This window comes from Sceloporus occidentalis, unplaced genomic scaffold (genome assembly GCF_023333645.1).
Source record: "Sceloporus occidentalis isolate IW3139 unplaced genomic scaffold, rSceOcc1.0.p SCAF_13, whole genome shotgun sequence".
In the NCBI taxonomy this organism is placed as follows: domain Eukaryota; kingdom Metazoa; phylum Chordata; class Lepidosauria; order Squamata; family Phrynosomatidae; genus Sceloporus; species Sceloporus occidentalis.
Genome location: NW_028316993.1, coordinates 1,235,893 through 1,262,997, shown reverse-complemented (window position 1 = coordinate 1,262,997; position 27,105 = coordinate 1,235,893). Strand labels below are relative to the sequence as shown.

General features: G+C 45.1%; 1 protein-coding gene across 4 annotated transcripts in view; it reads right to left on the bottom strand.

The window, feature by feature from the left end:
• The window catches only part of SIPA1L3 (signal induced proliferation associated 1 like 3), a 79,299-nt gene extending 53,696 nt beyond the window's left edge, over window positions 1-25,603 (bottom strand). For 2 of the 4 annotated variants that reach the window (XM_089479331.1, XM_089479334.1), the window contains exon 1: window positions 25,507-25,603. The gene's annotated coding sequence lies outside the window, so the exon portion shown is untranslated. Of the gene's footprint in view, window positions 1-444; window positions 603-22,494; window positions 22,720-25,506 lie in introns of those variants that run through there. The other 2 variants (XM_089479332.1, XM_089479333.1) reach the window with 2 other exon arrangements.
• Between the last annotated feature and the right edge of the window lie 1,502 nt (window positions 25,604-27,105).

Genomic DNA, 27,105 nt, shown 5'->3' with positions numbered 1-27,105 from the left:
GCAGCCCCATGTGAAAATAGGTATGCAGTGAAGCAAGGAACCAGCACTTTTGGTTTGTGGTGAAGGAATCACAGGAAGCTCCAAGGGAAAAGGAGAGGGATTGTGGGGAACTCCCAGTGTTGCTAAACCGCCCAGCACTCCTTATCATGGGCTATGCTGGCTGGGCTGCTAGGAGTTGCAGTCCAACAACACCTGGGGAGCTGTACAAATTTCATCCCCATGCCACAGATTGCATTAGGAAACCCTGCCACCTCAAATCCAAGCATTAGCTCTCTATCTTTGTTAGCTTAATAGTCAAGTGTCTCGCCTTAACTTTTAAGTGACTCTTATCTCACTGGCCCAGGTATAATAAGCCTTTGCTGAGTGCACCTATATACACCTATATACACATCAGAGCACATACACATCTCTCTCTCTTTTTTACAGGCTGTGGTAGCAACTCACCAAGCTGGCAGCTACACTTCCTCATTCCGGAGCTCCAAATCATTCACAGATGCCAGCCCTCGGGGATGGTTCTTTCAGGGGGAAATGCTTTGGCAGCCGCACTGGCAAGGCCTCTGCCCAGTCCCTTTCCAGGGAACAGCTCCACTTCCTAAGCAACACAGCCATGCCACTGGGGCACAGTGAGGCAGCTCGAGAATGACAAAGCAAGGAAGCAAACTCCCCACTTGGCTTTCCAGCTTCAGCTGGGCGAGAGGCACTGTCAATTGAAAAGCTGGAGGGAAAGCTTCCTCCCCCTTCTCTCTGGATTCATCACAATGTGACACAGAAGGCAGCCTTAGAACAGTTTGAAGAGAAGTGATGAAGGTGACTGGCATCATGCTCTAAAGGAAGGAGAGGAGGACTAAGCCTAATGAGTCTCTTGAGTGCCCTGTTGTTGTTCTTCATTGTCATGTAAACTTCAGCTTATGGAGCACCAATGAACGTGAGACCTCCAAGTCATATTGGGTCTTACTTGATTCTTGTTCTGTAACAAAGACTGGAGCTTAGTGTGCTAAGCAGGACTTTCAGCAGTCTGCTTTATAAACCGGAGGCACAGTAGTGGTGGTTCTACTTCATACTGCCCATCCCAAACTACCATGAGACAGCCTGTGTCCATGGTGAAGGATGGTGGGAGTTTCACCCCAACAACATCTGGAAGCCGCAGCATGAACACTGAATAACATCAAAACAGGCTATGAAGCAGCTTCTGATTAGTCTGTACTCTTTTCTCACATCTGGGCAATACTCTCCCACTTCATAACCAAAGCCCTGATTGATCTGGCCAGTAGTTCATGCAGCCCAGTGACCTGTGCAAAAATCCTGGCGATGGGTGGGTGGCAAAGGAGAGAAGAAATGCTTGGATCAGGCAAGGTTAAGTGGCCACATCTGGACCAGAGGTAGATTGCAAGCTTCAAGGTCCTCGTCTCACCACTAGTGAACAATGTGTTGCATTACTGGGAGATACATAGGTGTCCCTGGATTCCTTTATATGTAGGGTCAGTACCACCCCATTTTTCCTGCAGGTTCAGTACCACCCCATGAACATGGCTAATGTGCAAATCAAGCTTTTTATGCTCAAATGCAAGAAGCTGGTAGCCAGAGGTAGCTGTGATGCCATGCCCTAATCAACAAGGCTAACCTCTGGGGTACAGTACTAAGACCCTATCAGTAGCCACGCAGGATAAATGTAGAGAGATCTTGTAGCACCTTTAAGACTAACTGATAGAAATAAATGGGCAGCATGAGCTTTTGTAGACTTCAGTCTACATCCTCAGATGCATTTAGGAAGTAGACCGAAGTCTACAAAAGCTCATGCTGCCAACTTATCTTTCAGTTAGTCTCAAAGGTGCTATAAGATATCGCTACATACTGATTCTACAGATTCTACAGACTAACATCTGTATCTATATCTATATCTTTCAATTCTACCACACAGGATAAAGTCATTTATTTTGTGAACCTCAAGATCAGAACCTTCTTTCTTTAGCCATCCCCACATTTAGCAAAGCTGAGCTCAGTGCTAAGCAAAGGGGCGTACAATCCAAACAACCTTCTCAAGGCAGCCATTCCAAAAATAAAACACACTCCTTGTTCACCCCTAAGTGAACTCTCAACCAGGCCCTGTTGAAGAATTTGCTTCCGCAATTTCAGATCCCTAGATCAATGCTGAGAAGATGGCTGGAAAAGCTTATAGAGCTCTGGGTTTTTAAGCTCAGCCACAGCAAACATAGATGTCACAGGAAGGGGGAAATGTTTCGGTTGCCGTTTCCAACTGATTCCTCAGACATTTTTGTTGGCTTCCTGATTTCTAGTGATCCTTTCATAGTTAAGATTCAGCTCTCACTGTGTTGGGAGGGCCAATCCAGACTGAGAGGGATGACAAGGGTAACTTTACTGTGCCTGAGAAAGCAAACCTTGTTCAAGGGTGTGTCACAGCACACAACACCTCTGGCAGGCACAATGAAGCATTTGGTACGTGCAACATGCTGTCCCTATTTCTAAGAGAGCTTAGGTGCCACTTGGCAGCTTAACCTCAAAGACAGGGTGGGAATCATGAGGTCCTCCAGATATTGTTAAGACGCCAACTCCCAGCTTTCCTTACCATTGGTTAAGACAGCTAGGGCTCCTGGAAGCTGCAACCCAACACATCTGGAAGGCAGCACAATACCTACCTTGCTCAGAGATCATCTTCCAGTGTCTTGATGCCAGCAAACCAGAATAAAGAAAGGATGCAATACTTCTGCTCTCCAATGAACACTGTGATAAAGCTTATAGTCCATCAGGGCATTTACATCAAGGATGACAAATCTACTTTGAGGCCCTGGAGCCATCACTATCAAAGGCTTCTTATTCTATGGAACCAACCACAACTGCCTCTCAATGGTCAGGGAGCTAAAGTAGGACTTCTGGGGGCAAGAGACTGACTCCCCTAAAAGAAAGCTAGGGGTTGTACAGCTCATGGACTATGTGCAGTCCTTGTAGGAGTCCCATGTGCCCCTTAGCACACCCCGTAAGGGGCCTTCAATTTCTTTTCACCTGAAAAATTACTCTGGGGGCACAGTTTTGCTATGAAAGGCTGGGAGGAGGAGCTGGAAGGCTCCTCAACCTGAAAGAGCACAAAATTGCCTCCGAAACAGACCAGAAGTGACCAGAACATCATTTCCGATTATCTCACAACCAGCCTTTCAAATTTCCAGGTAGGCCTGTCCCTGTCCTGCAGGATGATGCTATTCCTTCCGCAATCCATGCCAACTCTTCTAGGAGTCTGTGGAAGAAGCCATTTTGTGCTATCTTTCTGCATTTAGTAAGTAATCCTGCTTCTGTTCCCATCACTCCTTTCCACTCTTCCTTCACCCATCTCTCCTTTCCTACAGAACACCCCCACTTACATATCGTGTATCTTGCTGCTTTCCCCCAGGACCACTACAGATACACCTGATACATACTGACATAAGTCATACCGAAGACTTATCTTGTCCTATCCAGACCTTAGGCAGGCCTAAGCCATCATCATGAAACACACACTGAGATCTCTCCTCTCACTCTAGTCTCCAGGGGACACTGAAGCCTCTGCTATTGAGACCATTTCCCACTGGTAACTAGCTAGGAGCGAGGAGGAGTAGTTCAGAAGAGAGGCAATTTAACAAATTTATGACTGGAGGGAAGACACTATGAGGGGAGCAGCTAATGAAGAGCAGTGGGGAAACATAAGCGCACTGCCAGAAACATCCTCTACGCAAACTGGAGCAGACATCAAAGATTTATAAGGGCATTAATTTTTTATTACTTGGGAACGAGCTGCTATTCATGTACATGCTATGCACAAACGGGGGGAAAAACATCAAGATTTCAAAAAAGCACAAACCAAAGCCTATGCATAAAATTTGGAAAGGCGGAAGGGAGGGGGGAGTATGTAGATCTGTGGAGAATTTGCTGGAAATCTAAAGAACCCAGAGCCACCAAACACCCAAAGCTTAATGCCTGCAAAAAAGCAGTTGAAGCAAAATGACTGCATATATAAAGACAATTCTACTGCAGGATAAAATCCTTCACTTAGTCAATCATCACCAAAATTACAGGGAGGTGTGCAGTCCTTTAAAAAGAGGGACGTTCAGCTTCATTTCACCAGTAGGTACTGGCCAGTCCACCTACTACTTGTGTCATATAAGGATGAGATTACTCTACAAATATGACTTCAGTGATCTTGCCTTTTTTCTTGTGAATGCACTGGGGGCTAGCTGTTGCCATACCACACTGTTGAATTTTCCCTCTTCTGGATAATCCTGCTGTCCTTCCCATCTGTGAGCGAGCTCCCCTTAACTGAGCCTTTTAAATGAAGTCCACATTTGATGTGTACCCACACTAGGCTGAGAACCCATCAGCCCTGCTGCAGACTCACACAGCATTTTCAACATGCGAAGGACCACATCAACACCTTAAATACAATGCTTGTTTGCTCAAGGAGGTGTCGGCTGAGGTACCCCTCTCTTGACTTTATAGCAGCATCAGCATTGTCCCACTCTCCCCGTGGCAGTTGCTGCTTCCACATTATGTCTAGTGGTGACTCTGTGGCTCTAAAGACATGTAAAATTGAGGCCACTTTACATATAAAATAAAATAAAATGGAAAGCCAAGAACCTAGTAGGGGCCAAACTGGGAGAAATATACACACACACTATACATGCACATACATAACAGTTGCCTCACAGAGAAGCATCCAGTGTCTGTACAACAGAAAATTATGGTACAGTATTACCAAGAAAGACCTAAGCTAGTCCATTGTGATCCATTAGGTAAACTTACAGAAGCATAGGATCGAAGGTCTATAGGAAAGCATGAGAAATATGCCCTTACCGGCCGCCTAGAGATATTAACCCCTAACAATGGCCCCATACAGACTGGCCAAAATAAAGCTTCTTCAGGCCACTTTGTAGATGTGCTGTTTAAGTAATGCATGTGTCCTAAGAGTCTGGAAGCTGCACCAAAGCTGTGCTCCAGTCCTTAGGACTGGATCGTGGCTTTGGCGTGGCTTCCAGTCTCTTAGGATGCATGCATCATTTAAATAGCATACCTCCAAAGTGGCCCGAAGCAGCTTTATTCTGGCCTGTCTGTATGGGGCCTTTGAAAGCCAAAAATACAACAACACACAAAGAAAGAACATACTGAGCAAAAAGACACAGTGGTGTATATACCTGCTTGCCCAACTGAACTTTTTATTGATTTTGGGCCAGAAAATCGTCTTAATAATAATAAGTCAGATAAGGGGGAAATGCATGCATCAAAGTGATCCAAAATGAAATGGACCAGTTTTTGGGAAATGTCTAATAATAATGCAGAAAGAAAAATGATTAGAAAACAGAGAGGCCCAGTTTGAAGTGTCAGTCCCGTGGAAGCTTATCTTGCCACAACAGGCCAAAGCGATCAAGAGCAAACTCAGATTTTTCCAGACCATACAAGAGCTCCATTTGTGCATTGGTTCAGGTCCACTGGAACAGATTCTTCCAATTTTCACCACCCTTTAGTAAGGGGGAGTATTCCCTACATGGGAACCATTCTACAAACACAGGGGCCCTTTGTGGCATCTCTGGGAAATGTGGCCGCAGACCCCTGAGTTCAAACCAGGCATGAAGTTTGTGCCTCTCACTTGAAATAGAACAGTTTATTTAATACTTCAAGGCAGTCCTATGAAGCATTTAAAATATTCAGACCAAGAAGTTCAAAATCTGACCTTGTAGTAAGTTGGACACTGCATCATATGCTGCCACTTCTGAGGAAAACATCCATCTATCCCAGCATGAAAGGCAACAGAGCACAGGAAAATGGCACATGCTGGTCACAACACAAGAGCCACGAGTCAAGAGAACAGCAAGAGTTAGACTTGGGAAGGTATTACCTCTTTCTACCTACCAATGCAAAGCTAGACATCTTTGTTGTGAACCCTTTTCATCTCACAAAGCATGCAAAACCAGACAGATTCTGGGTTCTACCAGAGACTCAAGGGCCATGGATCACAAGAAGTACAAAGTCATACATTCTGAGTACATATCTATCAAAAGGAGAAGGACGTAAGAGAAGTGCATTTGTACAAATGTAAGGAAGGATTGGACAGTTTAAAGGTGTCCCTTAACTATGGGTGGGGATTCTGTAGGCCACAGGCTGCTGAGGCCCTTTAGGGAGCTGGGTGTGGCCCTTGGGATCCGGCATCAGCCCCCCAAAAGTCCTTGTGTCCCCCAATTTTTCAGATAAAACCCACTTTCCGTGTAAAAAATCCTTTGCTACAAAATGGTGGTGAGAAGTTCCCCACCCATAAACAGTTCCAGGTTGCCCAAAATACCAGAGAAGTGACTAGAAGAGACATAGCATCATTGAATATCACCAAAATGGCATCCATGATGCCATAATTACAATAGCAGGTGCTGTAGGCTATATTTTAGAGGAAGGAACTGGCAAACCACCATTGAATATTCCTTGCCTAAGAAAAAACTATGGAATTCGTGAGGTCACCATAAGTCAACCTGTGGAAGAGTCAAAAATGGGGTGGCCTCTGGGCTCCAAAGCACAACCCTTCCTGATCTGAGACAACAATTTGCCATAAACACTTGAAGGTGTCATATGTGTGTGTGCCAAACTGAATACATATTTCTAGACAAGGTGCACACACCAGTCATCACACTGCACTAGTTGTGGCATCCCTCTGAAAGTGGCTGGGGGCAACACACGGGCTGCTGCACAGAATGTGGAATGGTCTTTGGAAACAGATTTTCAAGATTTAAAAAAAAATATCACAGTTAATGTCCTCGCAACATTCAGAGAGTCTGCTATTTAGAAGTCTATTCCTGCCACTATTCTCTGCACAACCAAGAGCTGGACCACTTGCTGTTTTTCCACAGACGATGCTGAACTCAAAGTGCTTCATTACAACACCGGAAAATCAACATACAAACAACATCCCAAGCCATATAATAATATTAACAGTGTAAAAACACAATAACGCAGCAACATTTTAATAAAGCATAAACAAACAATTAGGCAAATTAATGGGGTCTGGGACGTAACACATAATAAACCAAAACAGTTTATTAGAAACAGCTGCTGAGCATAGAATCATAGAGTTGGAAGAGACCGCAAGGGCCATCCAGTCCAACCCTCTGCCATGCGCCAACCCAGTACATGGGCTAAAACTGGGCCTAGGAGATGGGTTCAAGTCCCTTCTCTACTCAAAATCCCAGCCAGCTTTCGCCACAGACAAGAAAAACAGAAAACAAGAGTTAAGGGTTCACAATACAAAAATGGCGAGTACCAGCCATCATATTCCAAGACAAACAGAAGTTGCATGAACTTTTTTCCAGTCCAGAGAATGAACCTTGATTCTGAACAGTCTGTGCATAATACTCAAAACATTTTAAATGTTTTTATTTATTAAAATATTTATATCCTGCCGCAGAGCGATAGATCTCTGGGCAGCTTACATCAAATCAATTGAAAACAATAAATAACGACAACAACTGAAAAGATTAAGTTTATTAAACGGTTTTGTCAATTAAAACCAGATGATTTAAAACAGGTTTTAATCTGTTGTCCTTCGTCACAATAATGCATACCCAGCACGGAGATACTGAGATTGCACAACGGCTCTCAAGGGATACCTGGTAATTTATCACAACATGTCTCCCTAACAAGTGATGCTGCAGGCCAAGATGAAAGAGGAACATGAGGAAGAGGTGCTCAGAGGGAAAGAACACAAAAGGTAGCATATGAAAATTGGTCCAGATCAGAAGGGTGGGGAAAGGAAGCAAAGCAATACAGAGCTGCCATACAAAGAGAAAACCTTCTCCTTAGTTTAAAAGGGAACAGAGCACTGCCATACATCTGACTAGGAGGCAAAAGTCAACACGGAAAGTCAATTCTTGGCCTCCGCCTCCAGGAACCAAAGGTCCTGCTGAATGAGTACACAGTCACATGGGTAGTCTATGGGAAAAATGCAGCCCACACTTCTGCCTTTCCTCCTTCCAGGTAAGAAACCTACAAAGCATGGCAGCAAAACCAACAGGCAAATAACTGGAGAACACCCACTTCTTTGTGCATACATAAATGTAGGCCTTAGTAACCGAAAGCTCTGTCTCTTTACAGCACAGTAAGAGAAGAATTAATACATTAAAAGGTATGTGAAAACAAGAAAGGTCAGAGACAAGCAGCTTCTACTAGTTGTCCAAACACAGTTAAACCAGAGGCAACAGTCAACCCAGAACCCCCATTTTGGGGTCCCCTAAAACCTCAACCCACTAAGCATTTTAATTTTTGTCTTTTAAACTTCAAAGCATGTCCCCCAAACACCCAACCAAGTGCAGATCCGGGTCTCTGTGCCTACTGTTACTCCTTCAAACTGAAGAAAATCAGGCTTCCTTAGGCCAAAAACCAAAATTATGACTGATCACGCCAGGAATAATGATGAAAGCTGTGATGGTAGGGGAGCAATGGTGCCTGCCCCCTTCACAGTTGATCTTCCCCGCCTTAGAGATGACTTACTTTCAGCTTCAGGGAATTCTTCTGACAAAAGCTCCAAAATCATGGAATCATAGTACTGGATGGGACCTTAAAGGTAATTTATCCCAAGAAACTGGTCTTCTCTGCTACCATCGCACCTGCTGAATTGTTCACTGGAGAGGATCCAGGCAGTAAGATGGCTATTACATTCTGCAGCGGAAGAACACAAAGTCCACTAGATAGCACACTGTGACAAATCTATGCAAGCATTTGCAAATCAATTGCTTGTGACTATGCTGTAATTCAATATTTCATTTACCTCTTGATTATGGATTTTTTTCTGCATTAACTAAGGAAAAAAATTCTGCAGACCAAACCCATGCTACATTTTCCTGAAAAGGCCACAATGACTCAAGAGAAGCTAGGAAAAAGGCTGGCCATGACACAAAAATGAGGCAATGCACAGTTACTGTAATGTGACCCTTGTGGCCTGATTCTAATGGACTTAATATGCAGGCTGAAAACGTTGTTAATACATCTCCACAGAGTGCAGCCCTCTGGTTCCACCCCAATGAAATAAATCCTCCAGATGTTTCTGCGCTGCTGTTAAGAGTGATTCATAACTGCATGTTTAACAGGAATATTTCACCCCTTGCCCTAATGATGAATGGGCTCGGGTAGGCCGCCAACCATGTGCACAGTGAGATCAAGGGCTATTTTAATGTTTCTGGCCTCAGCCCTCTTCCTCTGCATCGTAACTCCTTTGTCCTATTGCCTTTCTCCGGCAAGTACCTCGTAACAGAGACAGAGAGCTGGGGGCTCCTAGTGCTGCCAATGTACTGTACAGATCCTGCCACGGCTTACAAGCGGACACTTCACTGCCATGTGGGAAACTGGAAAAAGAACGCAAGCAATCACAGGCCCAAACCTGAACACTTCTCAAGTGTAAAGATTGCTGACTTCTCTAATGTACCATGAGGAATAGCTTGCCAGTTTCTGCCCATATCATAAAAGATCAAAGGTAAAAGATCTGCCCCATCACGCAGTTACTCCACGAAGCAGCAATGTCAAGAGAAGGCAACATATGCACATCTTTGGAGAGGAAATTCTCCAATGCCCAAGGGTACAATTCCTAAAATGGTGGCAGTATACAGCAGGCAGGAAGCAGAGGCCCAGAGGTGCTACAGATGGTCTCTGAGGTGGTTGAAAAATCAGAGGAAGAAGGAGCCTTATGTATTCACTTCACAAATCTAGATTTGCCATATGCTTTGCTGGCAAATTATAACCCAAGAACAGTCATGCTAGATCTTCCTAATGATTTCCTTAGTCCAGCATTTCCCCCCACAGATACACCGCAATAGGATGCTCACTGTCAGGAGATGAGGTGTCCTTCTACTTGTCTTCCCTAGCATCCAGTATTCAAAGGCGATAGGCCTCCACAGCTGGAAGTAATACGCAAAAATCAAACTGTATGGATGGGAGAAAGTGATCCAAAGCCCAGCCCTTTCACTCCCTCTATGCTTCCCCTAAAAGAAGTAGAGATTCCCTTTCCCCCCAGATCATATGTTCTTATTTCCATCTCATGTCATCTAGACACCAAAAAGGATGAAAGGGATACACATGTGTGTGGGGAAGCATGGAGGGATGGAAAGTGAATGGTCCAATGTATCCTTCAGCAGCTACCCCAGTTGTGTTTTGTCTTGTCCATTGTCTTGAGGGGAATAAGAAGAAACCCTGTGAAATAATATGAGGCTCTCACAGCTGGCTAACCATTTGCACCTCCTGGATCTTGGTGAGCAGGCAAGACAGTCATATAGTGATGTACCTTTTCCATCATGTACCACTGCAATCTGAATGACACCTTTAAAAACTGGCAAACTTGCAACTGTTCAATACCCATTTCAGTTTCCAAATGAAGAGACAGCTGTGGCATAATAAAAGGCTTCATTATCTGGCTCTGACACAAGGAAGTTGCAATTTGTTTAAGGCAGGAGAAGCGGTTGGGCCCATGAATGCAGCCACTTTGTTTGCTGCCAGCAGATTTTACACAGTGCCCCACTGGGAACCTCAGACAGATAACAAGTTTGGCCTTATCTGCTGATTCTTCAACAAATAAACGTTTACCCTGGGCGCTCTAAAGTCCTGGGTAATAGACAGGGTGGGAAGCACAGTCCACAAGCCTGGCCTTGGGGCTTGCAAAGGGCTTCCCCTTGAAGCTTTCATTCCAAAACAAAGCCCATGCTGAGAATTAATTCTCATGCTCTCAGAGAAAAGCACAAGTAGATCTCTGGAGCCCTGGCTTTCTATTAGTCCACTGCAAAGGTCTGTGCCTAAATAACCTAAAGGCACCAGATTGTATCTAATCTTGGAAGCTAAGCAGGGTCAGCCTTGGTTAGTACTTAGATGGGACTGCCCATGAGACTGCCAATGAATACCAGTGCTGTAGGCATTCAGAAGAAGGAACCTGCAAACCAGCACTGAGTAAAAGATCAAAATGCTCTGGTTCCCAGACTTTTGGCCTTGCTTCTGCCATTCACTACCACTTCTAAGATGAGGTTTCCTATGTACACAGACACATGCTAGTCAGGGGGGATGAAAAAATATTCCTATGAATAACTAAGTAAGTAATTGGACAGTTCTCAAAACAACAGACTGAAAGTTGAGAACAACTTACTTTTCTGTCATGCAAGAGGTCATCAGAACATGCCCTGGAGCACAGACAACTTTTTCATCCCTCTTTATACACTTCCTCTATTAAAATGGCTCAGTTCTGCAGCTGCTTTGCACAGTTTCAACCAAGTCCTTTCCTAATACACCCTCATACAATGCTACTCTCTTTTGTAACAGGAAAATTATCCCTGTTATCACAGGCAAGCATAAGAAGACAGTACTGCTTTCATGCAGAGGCAAAGAATCAATGAAAACTACCAGGCTCTGTTCCCCTACCTCTGCTACCTCTATTTTCCAACCAGACACCTTCTCCTCCTTTGCATTCTATTCCATTCCATCCATCTCACACTGAGAAAGACTAGCAATGAGATGCTAGCGAATCTACTCAAATTGTAAACCCCGTGGGTTAAATGGGTTTTCCCCCAGCTGCAGTCTGAATTGCAAGAGCACAACAAAAGGAGGTTTGGTGACAACCAGAGGTATTTCTCTCCCAGTCACATCCTCTGCTTAGGAGTTGTGCAGAACTCTAAATGAAGATGGAAATCAGGTGAGAAAATGAACTGAAGAGCTGAGAAGGCAGCTGCTCCAATTAAAGCTGTTTTTAATTAAGAAGTTTACATAGATCGGCTTCATTACAAGTAGTGAGAACAAAATAATCCTCATTGACCACCAAAGATTCTGCCATCCATTTTCGTACGAGCAAAACCTAAGAACAGATGGCAAATGCCTCAATCCCGGTGCAGAGCCAAAAACAGCTCCCGGTGCAACTGCTTTGGATAGGCAGCTCTCGGAGGCTGTTTGCTCACTCCCAAATTAGTCCAAGCCAGGACATTCAGTATTCATGGGATCAAAGACAGATTGTGGTATGTTACCAAGAGGCAAACTTCTCTTGGTATTCCTCCAGCAATTGGGGTGCTCTGGGAAGGCTGACACAACCCCACTTGTACGAGGCACAGAGACCACGAAGAAGAATAGTTATCCTATGAAGAAGTACTATAGATGTGTTCTTGTTGGGATCTGGAAGACTGGCATAACTTGGGGATAGAAACTCTAGAATCGCATGACTTTGGAGATCCAGGAAGCTGAACCATGAAGCTAAAAGGCCAAATATCCACCAAGACTCAGGGGCTGCCCTGGTTTTTTGATTTCCCAACTGATAAATTCATGTATGTATGTATGTATGTATGTATGCATGCATGCTGCATTTTATTTATTCTTGCTGATGGAAAGTCTATGGGTTCTCCAAGGCTCTCATTTGAGCTATGGGTGCTCTGACGTTGATTGATTATAAATGTGAATAAATCAAAGGAATAGGGAAAGGAAGGAGGAAGATACTTCTCTCAACATCAGCCTTGCCAGAGAGGATATATTATAAGGCAGTTATTCAAAAAGCAAAATGCCAATGTGCTCACCCAGTCAAATAACCTGTTGACAAAACCAACAGCAAAGAGTGAAAAATGCCATCTACAGTGCTACTCCTGAAGACTAACTTCCCTAGTGTCATGTCAGGGGCAGAAAGAAGGCTCTATTTGCTAAAAGCCCCAGGGCTCTCAGTAGTGGTTTGCCTTTTCACGTCTTTGGCCCGGTGTCTGGAGAAGAAATCAGCAGGAGCTCCCTCTCCCATTACATAACCTTGTTCCACCAGTCTGCCATTTAATTAAGATCTGCTCATCTTCTGCACAAGAGATATTGCCTGTTAAGCTGGTGGGAATCTGACATCGCAGGCTGCCTGCTAATGGGAAACTGGGGGTGCATTTCCACTGGTAGAATACCAATTGAGGATAAGAGAGCTGCACAGCTGCAACTCCATCCCTCCTGCGTCCAACAATAATACATCTTGAAGAGAACCAGAGGCCCAGTGGAATAAACAGAAGTGGTAAGGACCAAGCCTACAAAGAAGGAATACGTCAAAAAGGAATGCCTGCTCTAGGCATGAAAGGTGCTGCTGCTTTCAGGTACCACTTTCCCCTGGCATATTCCAAACCTGTGATTAGTCTGATACTTCATAGAATCATAGAATCAATGGAGCTGGAAGAGACCCCAAGGGCCATTCAATCCAACCCCATTCTGCCATGTAGGAATACACAATCAAAGCACTTCTGACGGATGGCGATCCAAAGAAGGAGACTCCACCATTCTCCAAGGCAGCATGTTCCATTATCGAACAGCTCAAACCATAAAGTTCTTCCTAATGTTTAGGTGGAATCTTTTTCTTCCTGTAGCTGGAATCTATTGCTTTGTGTCCTAGACTCATGAACAGCAGAAAACAAGCTTGCTTCATCCTCAATATGACATCCTTTCAAATATATTAACAGGGCTGTCATGTCAAATCTTAACCTCCTCTTCCCGAGGATAAACATACCCAGCTCCCTAAGTCACTGCTTATAGGGTAAGGTTTCCAGACTTTTCACCTTTTTTGGTCCCCCTCCAGCTTTAGATTTCTCTGGCTGTGACCTGGGTACAATATTCCAGGTGAGGTCTGACCAAAGCAAAATAGAGTGGTGCAATTACTTCTCTCAATCTAAACACTATACTCCAATAGAAGCAGCCTACAATTGCATTGGCTTTCTTAGCTGCCGCATCCCATTACTGACTCATGTTCAGTCTATGGTTAACTAAGGCCTCATACAGACAGGCCAAAATAAAGCTGCTTCCGTCAGTTTGGAGGTATGCTGTTTAAATGATGGATGCATCCTAAGAGTCTGGAAACCATGCTAAAGACACACTCCAATCTTAAGGACTGGCATACCTCCAAAGTGACCCGAAGCAGGTTTTTTTGGCCTGTCTGTACAGGCCCTAAGGCTCCTAGACCCCTTTTACATATACTGCCATAAAGCCAGGTGTCACCCATCCTATATTTGTGCATTTCATTTGTACTGCCCAAGCATAGTATCTTACATTTCTTCCTGTTGAAATTCACTTTATTAGTTTTGGCCCAGCTTTCTAACCCATTAAGGTAATTCTGAATTCTGTCCACAAGCTCAGTATGGAGAATGTGGCACTTTTGGACCGGAAAAAAACCTCTCTGCATACCTTAGCCACCTTCTACAACAACAATCCTCTTAGCATAACTGCCACCAAACACAGATGGATGCAGCTGGACAAATTCCTGGAAAAGAAGTCTCTGTACTCAAGACTGTTCAGCATAAAAAAGCAAAGAGGAAAAAAGAATAACACAGAGGATGGGATTGTAAATGTGATGCAGACCCCGAACAATAAAGCATCTCAGCCACATTGATAAATCATCAAGATAATGAGGGTCCAGGGGAGTGAAATGCCCAACAGAGGATAAAGCAAGTGCTATTTAATTTATGTAATCCTAATTTATTAATCATCATATGAAACTTAAATAAGACCACATAAGAAGTGCCATGTGTGATTAGATTTAAGGCCCGTCTAATCCAGTAAACAAAAATCTAAGAGGCTGAATCAAAGCCCAAGAAAAATACAAAAAAGAAAAACTCGTTTTTAAATGCAAATAATGGGAACTTATTGCAGCCCAACATGTTCTGCAACAACAGAGTCCTTCAGGGACAGTCTTAAACTTTCAAGTTCAGAGAAGAGGCTGAAGACTCTTACAGAGAGAGTAAAATCTTCTTGCACCATCCAGGACACTGCGTTTGAAAGAAGAACCTGCAAGACACTTTCAGAATTGGCATCACATTGGCATTTGCACTGGAGGACTGGAAGGGGTCCAATCTTAGAAATATGTTGTCTATTTTTGTTAGAAGATCAGCAATTTCATATCTGAGTTATTTAAGAATTCTTGGATGTATTCTAGTACAAAGAGAGCTGAAGAATGTATCCACTTTCTCTGCGATCTCCTGTTTTCACTCCTTTGTCAAACAACCCCTTCCTAATTCTAGTGTATTTTAAAGGGGTTTTTTTGGAGGGTGGGAGTATAATTGGTCTAAAGGGTATTTTTAAGCATGTAAGGAGAGGCATTCTGAGTCAGGCCAAAGTTCTATCCATTCTGCTCCTGCAATGGCTCACGAGATGAAGATCACAAGCAGAATTTAAGGGCAAAAGTACCGCTTGGTAATATTCCCCAACAAATGGTACTCAGAGATATACTACCTCTGATACTGGAGTGTAACTCCATCACAACCAGCAGCAACTGACAAGTTTAATTTTCAAAGACATTGTACAATACCTTTTGAAGGCCACGGAAATTGGTGTCTATCACTAAGCCCTGTAATGGTAGATTTTGAATCTGAATATATGATGCAGAAGAAGTTACAAGTTCCTCAAAATTCTTTTCTGCATCTTGGACTGATCTTGACAGCTCCTTTCTGCAAGTTTTTGGTCCTTTGTGTTCTCATTTGGGGAAGACTTCAACTTTCTGAAAGAAACCTTCTTTTCTCTAGTAGTTTCCTTGATGCTGCTCATTAACTAAGAGGGTGACCTCATTAGCTTAATTGTTTCCTTTCCTGGCCCATGATATACATTCCAGCCAAGCTTCTATTATTGTGGTTTTGCATAACTGCCAAGTGCTCCAGAGAGAGTTGACTTTCTTTACTCTTCCTTTCAACTTCTTTTTAAAATGATTTCCTCATTTTTTAAAAGCTTCCTCTCTTGAAAACTAATGTAAATGCTAGTCTTCCACAATTATCTATTTACATATAATGGTATGTTGATAGCACTTGGGTCACTGCTCTGAGTCAGTTTAACAATGAGTCCAATCTTCTAGAACATTTAGGATTAAATGCATGGTCACCTCCCTTTTGGCCAGTTCCATAAAAACTACTCTAGAATAAAGCTTTTTGAAGGTGTCTAGACTTACTACTGTTTGTTATAGTCACAACATGCATTAACTCAAGCTATGTGATAACTGACGTGAATCCTTAGTGCAATACTTTCACCTTTCAATGGCTACTTGATTTTATTTTCCATCTCAGTTGTAACCAAAGAATTTTGACTAGATGGACGATGGAATACTCCCAGTATCAAATACTATTATCCTCAGTGAGTCTATGGATATGATTCATGTTAGCAAACCAAACAGTAGCATGCCTGTTTCTGTCTTGCCTCTATTATCAGTGATGGTGAAGCTATGGCACGCGTGCCAGAGGTGGCACTCAGAGCCCTCTCTGTGAGCACACATGCTGTCTTCCTAGCACAGAGTTTGCCAGAGTTTCTTACTAGAAAGCCAGAGGGACGTGGCGCTTTGCAATAAATAAGTGGAGTCTGGGTTGCAGTTTGGGCACTCGGTCTGTAAAAGGTTCACCATCACTGCTCTATATTCTGTATCTAGAGATGACTGTTTTTCCATCCTATCAGGTTTATTTGGTTATTTTATTTATATTTCACCTTCCTCCCAGTGCAAAAACCCATGTTTCTTGCACCACATCGATGCTCTTTTTAAAAACCAATCACTCCGATACCAGTTTGGCTCAGAGGCTTCTGACATCGACAGTCCCCCACACCTTGCCCCAAACATGCTGTCTTCCTCCAATTCACCCCAGCATGTGCTTTTTCCTCTTTGGCATTTTGAATGGCTGCCATGTTGTCCTTTATCTTTCACTCCAGACCTCTTATGGCTTTATTCCAATCTAGTTTGATTCCTTACGACTAAGACTGACTACAGAGAATGCTCCCCTACCGACCAGGAGAACACTACATAGCATTCATGGTGTTCTGTAAACCTTGTAGCTTTAGCAGCCGGGTGAACTCACAGATCAGCACTTTCTTGTGCAACCAGCAGAATACAGACACTGCATAAACAGTTACTATTGACACAACTCAACCCCTTGCAAAGGGATTCTATTTAAAGCCACATCAATGCTTTTTGAAAAGCTACTACTGGACTGAAAGCAACATATATGGGCAGCTGGAGGGAAGAGGGATCTTTGCTGTCTAGAGAAGAGAAATCAGTTCTGCTGATCATTGGGCACCTTACAAGTCAATGGGCCAGAGATAAATGGCCTACCCTATAAATCTGATGAAACCAGACAAGGAGGACAGAATAATCTACACAGTTATGGGGTGAAAGGAGATGACTGACAAGTAGGGGGAAAACTGTTTAAAAAAGCAACAGGACATTAGCTTTGCTGGTCTTACATCTTCTGTTCAAACATCCAGATTCACATGAGAAGCCACAAATCCTGTGACTTCAGTTACAGCATGCTTGCAAAGATTTCCACCAAGAACAGAAGGTGGAATTTGCAAGAACCAACAGTCCATTTCAGGAACAGCTTGCAAAGCTCTGGGAAACAAGGCATCAGAGCCACAGCGCCGGCACAATGAAGCTCGCAACTTGACAGCTTACAAACTCCCACACTTTTCCTGCCAGATCCACCATGTCAGTTTTAGTAACAAAAGGAGTCCCGTAACACCCTAAGCAAGGGTAAGATTCACCTCACCAACCTTTTGCAGGCTGAACTGTGGCAATACGCCACTGCTAGATGTGGAGCTGGTCAAAAGTTAACAGCTTACACCTTCCCCATTAACCGGATGCCAGAAGAGGGACTGACCACACTGGCCAGAAACAATTGCTTCAAGGGGTACAGATGCCACAGATGCCCACCCTATTTTAAATGCTGACAGATTTACAGTGGCTAACCTAAACTGGTCTTAATTTGTCACGATCTAATCTGGCTCAATTAGATGAAAATTGAGGCAAAAAGGAGTAGACTGGTTAGTCTCGATCTCAATCCGTTGCTCTAAGAAAGAGAGCAAAGCTTAAAGGAAAACTTGCCAGACCAACTGGAACTTCTGGAGCCTCTTCATCTAGATTGCGGTGTTGGTGGTGAGGTCTAATCTGTTTGGTGAAATACACATACTAGTAGCGCAAGATCTCTATCATTCTTGGAGTCGCTAATTCAGACAGCTCCTTGGGTGAGAGAGAAAAACACCACAAGGACTAAAGAACACAAATTATGGGAGAAATGGTTCAATATATGCTGAACTTTAAACTCTCCTTCCAATATTCATGCTCTCTGCTGGCAGCTTCTTCTTTGCAGGGGACAAACCCTTCCCTCAATATTAGAAGTGCAAGAACTGATGTACAGAACTGACTTGCTCATCAGCAATGCAACTTGCAAGTTTGGCCCCCAATGGCTGCTTCTTAGAATCTGCTCCATACTGTTTCTTCCTCCTTCCATGTCTCCACACACAAACATGCACACACAAAAGACATCAAAATGCACACACAAGATCTGGGTGCAACTGCACACTGAAGGAGTCAAACGTCTCTTCATGCAAAAGCTGGCAGCATTCAAAGTGAATTCCAAGATGAATGCCTACCGTGCAGAAGGAAAGATGGCCCACCTTACCAAAAAAACCTGTGGCAAGTCCCTGCTCCATCAGATTCACTTAGCTTCCTTCAGCTAGAAGCTGACTCTTTGGGATAAGCTGCCCAGATGGTACAGTAACAGAGCCTGAACAGAACAGACAGATGAAGACACATGCAGAGAAGAGGACAAAGCTGGCACATGGCTAAGGATGCTGCTGACTTGCCAGCAGCCATAGGCCAAGGGCGTGACTAGGACAGTACAAGGATGGATTAGTTGGCCCAAACCTTCCCCTACAATTATTACTTGTGTGTATTATTTAAGCACAATTATTATGGAGGGGAGGGAGGATTTCAATCCATCCAGACCACAAACTCCAAATGTCTCCAGGTGCATAGATTTATCCTGTTTTGTGAAATCACAGCCCTGCAAGGAATTGCATCCCAAAAGGATGGTTACCCATTTCCATCCACTAGAAGCCTGTATCTATTTAGCAATAGGCATCACAAGGTTTTTTGAATGACATGTATATAACTATGCATGGTGTGAAGAAAATGGATAGGAGGTTCTCTCTCTCTCAACCACACACACACACAGACACACACACTATAATCTGGAGTCATCCACTGAAGCTGAATGATGGGAGATTTAACACAGATAAAAAGAAAGACTTCTTCACAAGACACACAAAGTTGAGTTGTGGAATTTGCTGCCACAAGTAGTAGTGAGGTTAGCCAAATGAGACAGCTTCTAAGAGACTGCACAAATTCATGGAGGATGGGGTAATCAGACTCATGGATTATTGTGGCCGTCTACTTCTTCTCACACCAAGCAAGCAAGCGTGCGCAAATCACTCAATACAAATAGTTTTGGGAAGGATTTGTTGCTTTCAAATGTTCACTGTTGTGAACAATTGTGACTATGAGGTGGACAATTTTATCACATGTACACACAGGGCAACGTCTGCAGATCCAAGGCAAGACTTTGGCATTTGTATTCAGATTTCTGAGCAGAAGAAAACCCCTCACAACACTTAACTGCTACAATGAACTTGCACATTATCCTTCACCATCTGCCTACTTCTCTTTCAGGTGCTCGCAACAGGAATATCTGGCAAGTAAACACTGCAGGGAGTGGCTGTTTGTTTAAGGACAACTGCCCCTGGAAAGTCACCTGTATACCTTTAAATCAAACAAAACTCTCCCAGTTGGACTCTGGCTTTGTTTTTTCTTACATGCAGACTTGCGTTGAAAAGGTAATATTTTGACAACGCACCAAGTTTCCTACAAGACATTCTCCATACCTGTAGACATCGCCTGAGTAAGGATAATACATATCAAGCGCTCTTTGAGTGCAATGATGTATCTTGCAGGTAGCAATGCATCAAGTTATCAGCAAAAGAGTGAGTTCTGAGCTAAACACTGATTCTTTATTTTTCAGTACCAAGGCAATGAAGGATTTGTGCATTTTTGCCGTCCATAAAACTCTTTAAGGACAAGTCTGTATAGGACTGGATACTCCTGGAAATGGAAACTGTTGGAAACAATTGACCAGATTTTTGCATGGATCCACATTAACACGAACACTCTTGGTCCCTCTTTGCAGTATATGAAAGTCTAGATTAGGAGGATGCCATGTGCATGATCTTTCCAGGTGGTTGGGGCTGGTCTAAGGTCTGTTGGCTGCATCACACCTAATGGTTTTTTACATTACTGTAACAAAGGCAATATCACCCATAGTAGCAGATGACAGAGCCTCTCCACAACTGCCACTTTAAATTACAGGCCTGAAGAACAGATGGGCCCTAGACAACTACAGCTAGGTTTCCAGCAGTCACTATGGTCCTTTCCAAATGTTTTGTACTGCAGCAAAGCTTTAATCCCTCAAAGCAGTGTCTGGATGCCTAAAGACAGAACTCAAAGAGGTTGAAAACACATCTTCCCCACACAGGAAATTACTGCAATGAGGGACATCTTCAAAAGACTCATAGTTTGTGAGCTAGGTTTTAGGATTAAAATTCCATCCTCACTGAGACAGCTGGGGATCTGAAAGTAAAGTGTTCTAGCCCCTCATGTTGAGCCGTCCCCATGGGTGGCAAGATGTCATGCGTGCTCCCCACAGCCAGCTGACAAACAAGCCTTCAATCAAAGAGGTTCACATCATGTTCCTTGGATACTCAAATCCTGGCTGGAAGAAACCAATGGGAAAAAATGGAACAGGGTTCACAGTAAGTGCATTCCGGCTTACAAATACATCAGGGCATCAATGTGAAACTATTTTGTCAACTGCCAACTTTTGGATTAGATAGCTGGACCATCTTCTCACAGGTCTTTCTTTAATCTATCCAGCTCTCAAGCATATGGACCCATTCAGAGATACAGGTATTTTACTAATCACACAGGAGTAAGATGACATTGTAGCACATGAGTCAGAAGCATTCACATAGGGCTGAGGCAAAAGTCCAGCACTTGTAGATTCAGGAGAGGTCCTCAGCATACCCAATTTATCATTTTGGAAAGGGACCAGCCCACTTTGTAACCCCCTCTTCAAAAGATAAGGCACCACTACAACAAGCAACCCTAGAATACACAGTTAACTACAGCCAAACCCATGCAGCCAAACATATCATACATGCTAACATACATTACCACAAAGGACTAAACCCACAAAATACATGTTTAGGTCATGATAACCAATAGCCAGTCCACACCTAGTTTCTACAGTTTCACTTGAAGGCTGCCTAGATTCTAACAGAACTTTTGGTGGCCTAGGCATTAAGATGTCTTTAAGGAAACAGCTCAACAGTTTGTGAAAAGGTGCCACATCAGATCAGCCAATGCAGGCGAACTCTCCAGACGCTCACACACACAAAAGCTGAAAAACTGGTCCTGCCCACCCCAAAAATTAAATAGCGTACATCAGCTGATTTGATCAACTGCCTTTTCATGCATCCTCAAGCTGCATTCTGACAAACATCTTAAAACACAAGAGATTCAAGAAGACAACTGATTTCCAAGCTATCATTTCTTGCAGTCTCTGGCTGTTTCTTGACAGAACCTACACAAAGGGAATGGGTCCGAAACAATTTAGAAGTTACATGACAAAGATCTTTAAAAGCCATGATCATGGCTGTATTCACATGGAACCAGGATTCTAGCTTGTTGTGAACAAGTTGAATACTAGTACATAGACATCCCATTAGCTCCCTCTTTTTTCTTCCCTATTAGCATGAGCACTGAACAAATCAGAATCATAACTGGTTATTGTGACTTACCATCCAAATCTAGCCAAAAAATGTGAACAAGGAAGGGTTTGCAAATCTAGACTGTGAGGTGAGCAAGAAGCCATGATTCTGAATCCAGACAATACTCTAAACCAGGGATTCCCAAACTTTGGTCCCCAAGGTTTTTTGGCATTCAACTGACAGAAATCCTAGCCACCATGGCTGTCAAGAATTTTGGGAGTTGAGGTCCAAAACATCTGGAGGACCAAGGTTTGGAAATCACTGCTCTAAACAAGCTTCCTGTTTTGTTCCAACAGTCATTTGAGCAGGGAGGAGCAAACCAGAGGAATGGGCTAGAATAGATGAACTAACAGGCCATTCTGGTTTACAGTTCCAAGCAGATATAGCCAGTACATATTATCACGGCCCAACCACCCTGGGTTAACCTGCAGGCCCGTCACTTCTTCTCAACTGAAGTCAAAAGATTCAATCTAGTCTACGAACATTGTTATCCAGGCCAATGAAAGCTATCCCTGAACTCGCATGCACAGCTTCCTAATAGGAAACAGGTTAACAGGTTGGCTGATCCCAAGCACAGGTTTACAAGCCTTTATCAAGCCCACATTATTTGTGTCCTTGCTATGGTAAACAATCCCAATCTTCTCAGGCACTCAGGGGATTTCCCAAGCCCTTCGCTGCCTGCTCTAAGAGCCACTTTCCTCCCTGGCAAGTGCCTGCTGTGTTCCAACATGTCCATAAAAACAAAAGGGGCTTATTAAGCTGGTGTCTGACAGTCCCCTGTCCCTAATGCTGCAAATCCCCCTTGCTATTGCTGCTCTCTTCCCCTCCCCTCCCCTCATTCGGGGCACAGCTGTTCCTTCCGCAGGATAATAGAGCCAATACCTCCAGGCAAAGTGAGCAAGTTTAAAGTCTTCCCATTTAATGTCATTTGGTCCCTTCTGCTGATTCAGCTTCTCTGACAACACCATCGCTTTGATTCCTCTCACGCTGGCAGATCTGACCACAGAGACGACAGATACGGGGATGATCACCTAGAACAGCCACAGCTCCAAAGTTCTTGTTACTAATACTGTACCATCAGGAAATCAGAGTCGTGTTTTGGCAGGTCTGCACAAAAGAGATTAGGAGTGCATGCTTCACTAAGTCTTCTTGATAGCACAACTAACTGTATTCCTTTGTAGTTACCAATTTGCTACCACTGAGATAAAAGCTTGGCCAAAGTCGCCGTGGAATGAGAGCTCATGCTAAGTCTGGGGTTGCATTCAGAGTAACCACTGCCCCTCTTGCAGCCAGAGATGAATCCTTAAGCCTTGGGCAGTCAAAGGTTAGGCAAAGATCTCCCAGATTTAAACCCCAGTATGCCTCCAGTATGAGAGCCAGTATGATGTAGCGGTTTGAGCATTAGACTATGGGCCCATTCACACTATGGAAATAGCCCGGTGTGAAACCAGGTTATTTCTGCAACGTTCCCACTGGCCCCAAATGCACCTAGACGTTTGTGGGGGAGCCACATAAAAATCTATCTAACCCAGTGTATTTGACACCGGGTCTTTAAGCGTGCCTTTTTTTAATGACCCAGACCTTTGGTAGCGTAAGTAAGCGAGCAAATTAATCCGGATCATGCTGCATCATTCCTAGAAATGGAGGCACCTCTGTTTTAAATTGATACAATGGCAAGTATGAATGGCAACAGGGTTAAAATAGTACAGAAGGGTTCAGGAACAGAAAAGGTAGTGGGAACACCAATCCGGTATTGCATCACTGCGGAGATCCACATCTCCTCAGGGCAAAAAAGTAAGTGCGAATGCCCCCCATGATTCAGGAGAGTGGGGTACAAATCCCCGCTTATCCATGGAAACCCACTGGGTAAACCTGGGCAACTCACAATCTCTCATCTTCAGAGGATAGCAATGGCAAACGCCCTCTGAGGAAACATGGCAAGAAAATGTGAAGTCGAAGGCTTTCAGTGCTGGCATCCATAGGTTTGTGTGGGTTTTCAGGCTGTGTGGCTGTGTTCTAGAAGAGTTTATTCCTGACGTTTTGCCAGCATCTGTGGATGGCATCTTCAGAGAATGCTGGCATGGAAGAGAGCTGGATACACACACACACACACACACACTGTGTAACCCTAGGTAGGAAGGAGCGATTTCCATATTAATCTGTGTATTGTTCCGCTGTTGATGGCAGGGCCTCAGGGTGGGAGGATATGCAAAGAGGCCAGCATTCTTTGAAGATGCCAGCCACAGATGTTGGCGAAACGTCAAGAATGATAAACTCTTCTAAAACATGGACACATGCCCTGAAAAAAGCCACAAAAACCCTATGATTCACCTTAGGGTTGCCCTAAGTCGGAAGCGACCTGAAGACGTACAACACCTCCAGCGCACACAGCAACATGTGTAAGCCTACCTTGGAGAAATCCTGGGCCAGAATAAGAACTGGACAATCCTTGCTCTTCCAAGGCACAGCGCAAGTCTAAAGCCAAGCGCCTCCCTATAGCCACCCTCCTCACCTCACAGACAACGCTGGAGAGGGCAAAACAAAACCGTAACTGGAAACAAAGCACCCCTATGCCTCCTCTCAGGCAGCATCCCCTCCGTCCCGGCCTGAATAGCCGATTGTCTGCAAAATTAGGTCAGTTAAGCCCTGCAGAGGCACCCATTGGGGCAAAGCCGCACTTCGTTCCGCCATCCCAACGCCCCCCAGGAGCCAGGCGCACAGGCCTACACTTCCAATCTGCCTGGGAGCCTGAACCTTTGGGAGAAAGGGAAACCACAACAGAGAAGTGAAGCTGGGCAGATGGAAAAAGCAGCTTGGGAAGAGCCATGCTGGAGCTCTGGGGGCTTCCTTGCTACTCTTCAATGTGGCCCTTCCTTCCTAAGGTTTTGTCCTCCAGGAGTGAGGATAAGAGAGCAGCTACCTACTTGCACCTTACTCACAGCATTACTCACTGCCCAGGGCCTTAATGCCTCCCTCATTTCACCACTGCAACTAATAGTGTGGCGATCCTCTCCCTCCCACAAGGGAAGGTGATGACAACGGCACTCCTTGGCTGCATCCACATTGGAGAAATAACCCAGTTTGGCACCGCTTTAACTCTTTCTGGCTCAAGGCTATGGAATTCTGGGAGCTGGAACAACAAACTCCAACTCCCAGAATTCCATAGCCTTGAGCCAGAAAGAGTTAAAGCGATCTCAAGATGGATTATATCTGCAGTGTGTTTTGGACTCTTGGCTGCATGCGTACTGCAGAAATAATCTGGTTTGATGGCGCTTTAACTGCCATGGCTCGACGCTATGGCATCCTGGGAACGGTAGTTCATTGTGGCACCAGAGCAAACAGCCTGGTTTGACACTGCCATGGCTCAATGCTATGGAATCATGGGAATTGTGCCAGATACATATACGGTTTGTCACTGCTTCAACTGCCATGGCTCAGTGCTATGGAATTCTGGGGGCTGCAGTTGGGGCTGTGGTGCCATATTCAACTACAGTGCCCAGAATTCCATAGTATTGGGCCATGGCAATTAAAGCGGGGCCAAACCGGATTGCGTCTGCAGTGCGGATGCAGCTTTTGCTTCTGCAGTGCGACGAGAGGAGAGCGAGTAAGGCGTTCAAACGAGGCCCAGAGGGAGAACTCTTTCGCCTCCCCCCAAAACCCCTCGCGCGAAGGCTGCTGGGAGTCGTAGTCTTCCCTGCCCTCAGGCCACGATTAATCGCCACAGGCCTCCGCAAGGGCCCTGCACTACAATTCCCATGACCCCACGCGTGCCCATTCCTCTTCGAACGTTCCCCCCCGCCACCCAGGGGACGAATGGTTGCGCCCAACGGTCGCGCGCGCGAGGCGGCGGGGGAAGGGACCAAAGAGAGAGAGAGGAGGGGGGAGCACACTCACCTGGCGCGAAGGCGAGCGCGAGGAGACCAGGAAGCGGCCGCCAGGGAGAAGGAAGCAGCGACTACTTCGCGCTCTGCCTCTGTGTCTCTCAAGCTCAGGGACGGGGCGGAGCCACACCAGGAGGAGAGGGAGGGACCTAAAAGCCACGCCCACTCTTCTTTCTCGCCTCTCTCTCAAGCTCAGGGGCGGAGCCACACCAGGAGGAGAGGGAGGGACCTAGAAAGCCGCGCCCACTCTTCTTTCTCGCCTCTGTCTCTCAAGCTCAGGGGCGGAGCCATACCAGGAGGAGAGGGAGGGACCTAGAAAGCCGCGCCCACTCTTCTTTCTCGCCTCTGTCTCTCAAGCTCAGGGGCGGAGCCATACCAGGAGGAGAGGGAGGGACCTAGAAAGCCGCGCCCACTCTTCTTTCTCGCCTCTGTCTCTCAAGCTCAGGGGCGGAGCCATACCAGGAGGAGAGGGAGGGACCTAGAAAGCCACGCCCACTCTTCTTTCTCGCCTCTGTCTCTCAAGCTCAGGGGCGGAGCCACACCAGGAGGAGAGGGAGGGACCTAGAAAGCCACGCCCACTCTTCTTTCTCGCCTCTGTCTCTCAAGCTCAGGGGCGGAGCCATACCAGGAGGAGAGGGGGACCTAGAAAGCCACGCCCACTCTTCTTTCTCGCCTCTGTCTCTCAAGCTCAGGGGCGGAGCCATACCAGGAGGAGAGGGGGACCTAGAAAGCCACGCCCACTCTTCTTTCTCGCCTCTGTCTCTCAAGCTCAGGGGCGGAGCCATACCAGGAGGAGAGGGGGACCTAGAAAGCCACGCCCACTCTTCTTTCTCGCCTCTGTCTCTCAAGCTCAGGGGCGGAGCCATACCAGGAGGAGAGGGGGACCTAGAAAGCCACGCCCACTGCTTTTTCTCCTCTCGCCTGGAGGCTCTGAGTGGGCGGGGCAAAGGGTGGTTCCGCCTCACTTTGGGCCACGCCTCCTCCTCTTCTCTTAAAGGGACCGCAACCGCCTTTTAATCCCCTCATCACCACAGCAATAAATATTCCTGTTACAGTTGGCCTCTCTAGGCCTCTGTAGGCCCTCCAGCATTGAAGTTGACCATAGAGTTGTTGTGCTGAAGTTCCTAGAGAAAACACTTCTCTAGGCATTTGTAAGTTCTCCGACATGATTCTGTGGTCAAATTCTTTCACAAGCTGACCATAGAGTTGTGCTGGCGAACCTAGAAGTTCCTAGAGGAAGTGACCTCTAGGCATTTGTAGGTCCTCCAGCATAAGTCTGTGGTCAAATTCTGTCTGAGGTTGACCACAGAGTTGCGCTGGAGGACCTTGGGGTTCCTAGAGAGGCATATAAGGATTTATACCTGCAGTTAATACATTGTCAGTACTTGTCGGTTGTTGTTGTTGTTGTTGTGTGCCTTCAAGTCATTCCCGACTTACGGTGACCCTAAGGTGAAGCTATCATGGGGCTTTCTTGGCAAGATTTGTTCAGAGGAGGCTGGCCATTGCCTTCCCCTGAGGCTGAGAGAGTGTGACTGTCACTTGACGAGGGTCACCCAACCGGTTTGATGCCCTAGATGGGACTCGAACCCATCTGGATGGCCATCTGTCATTG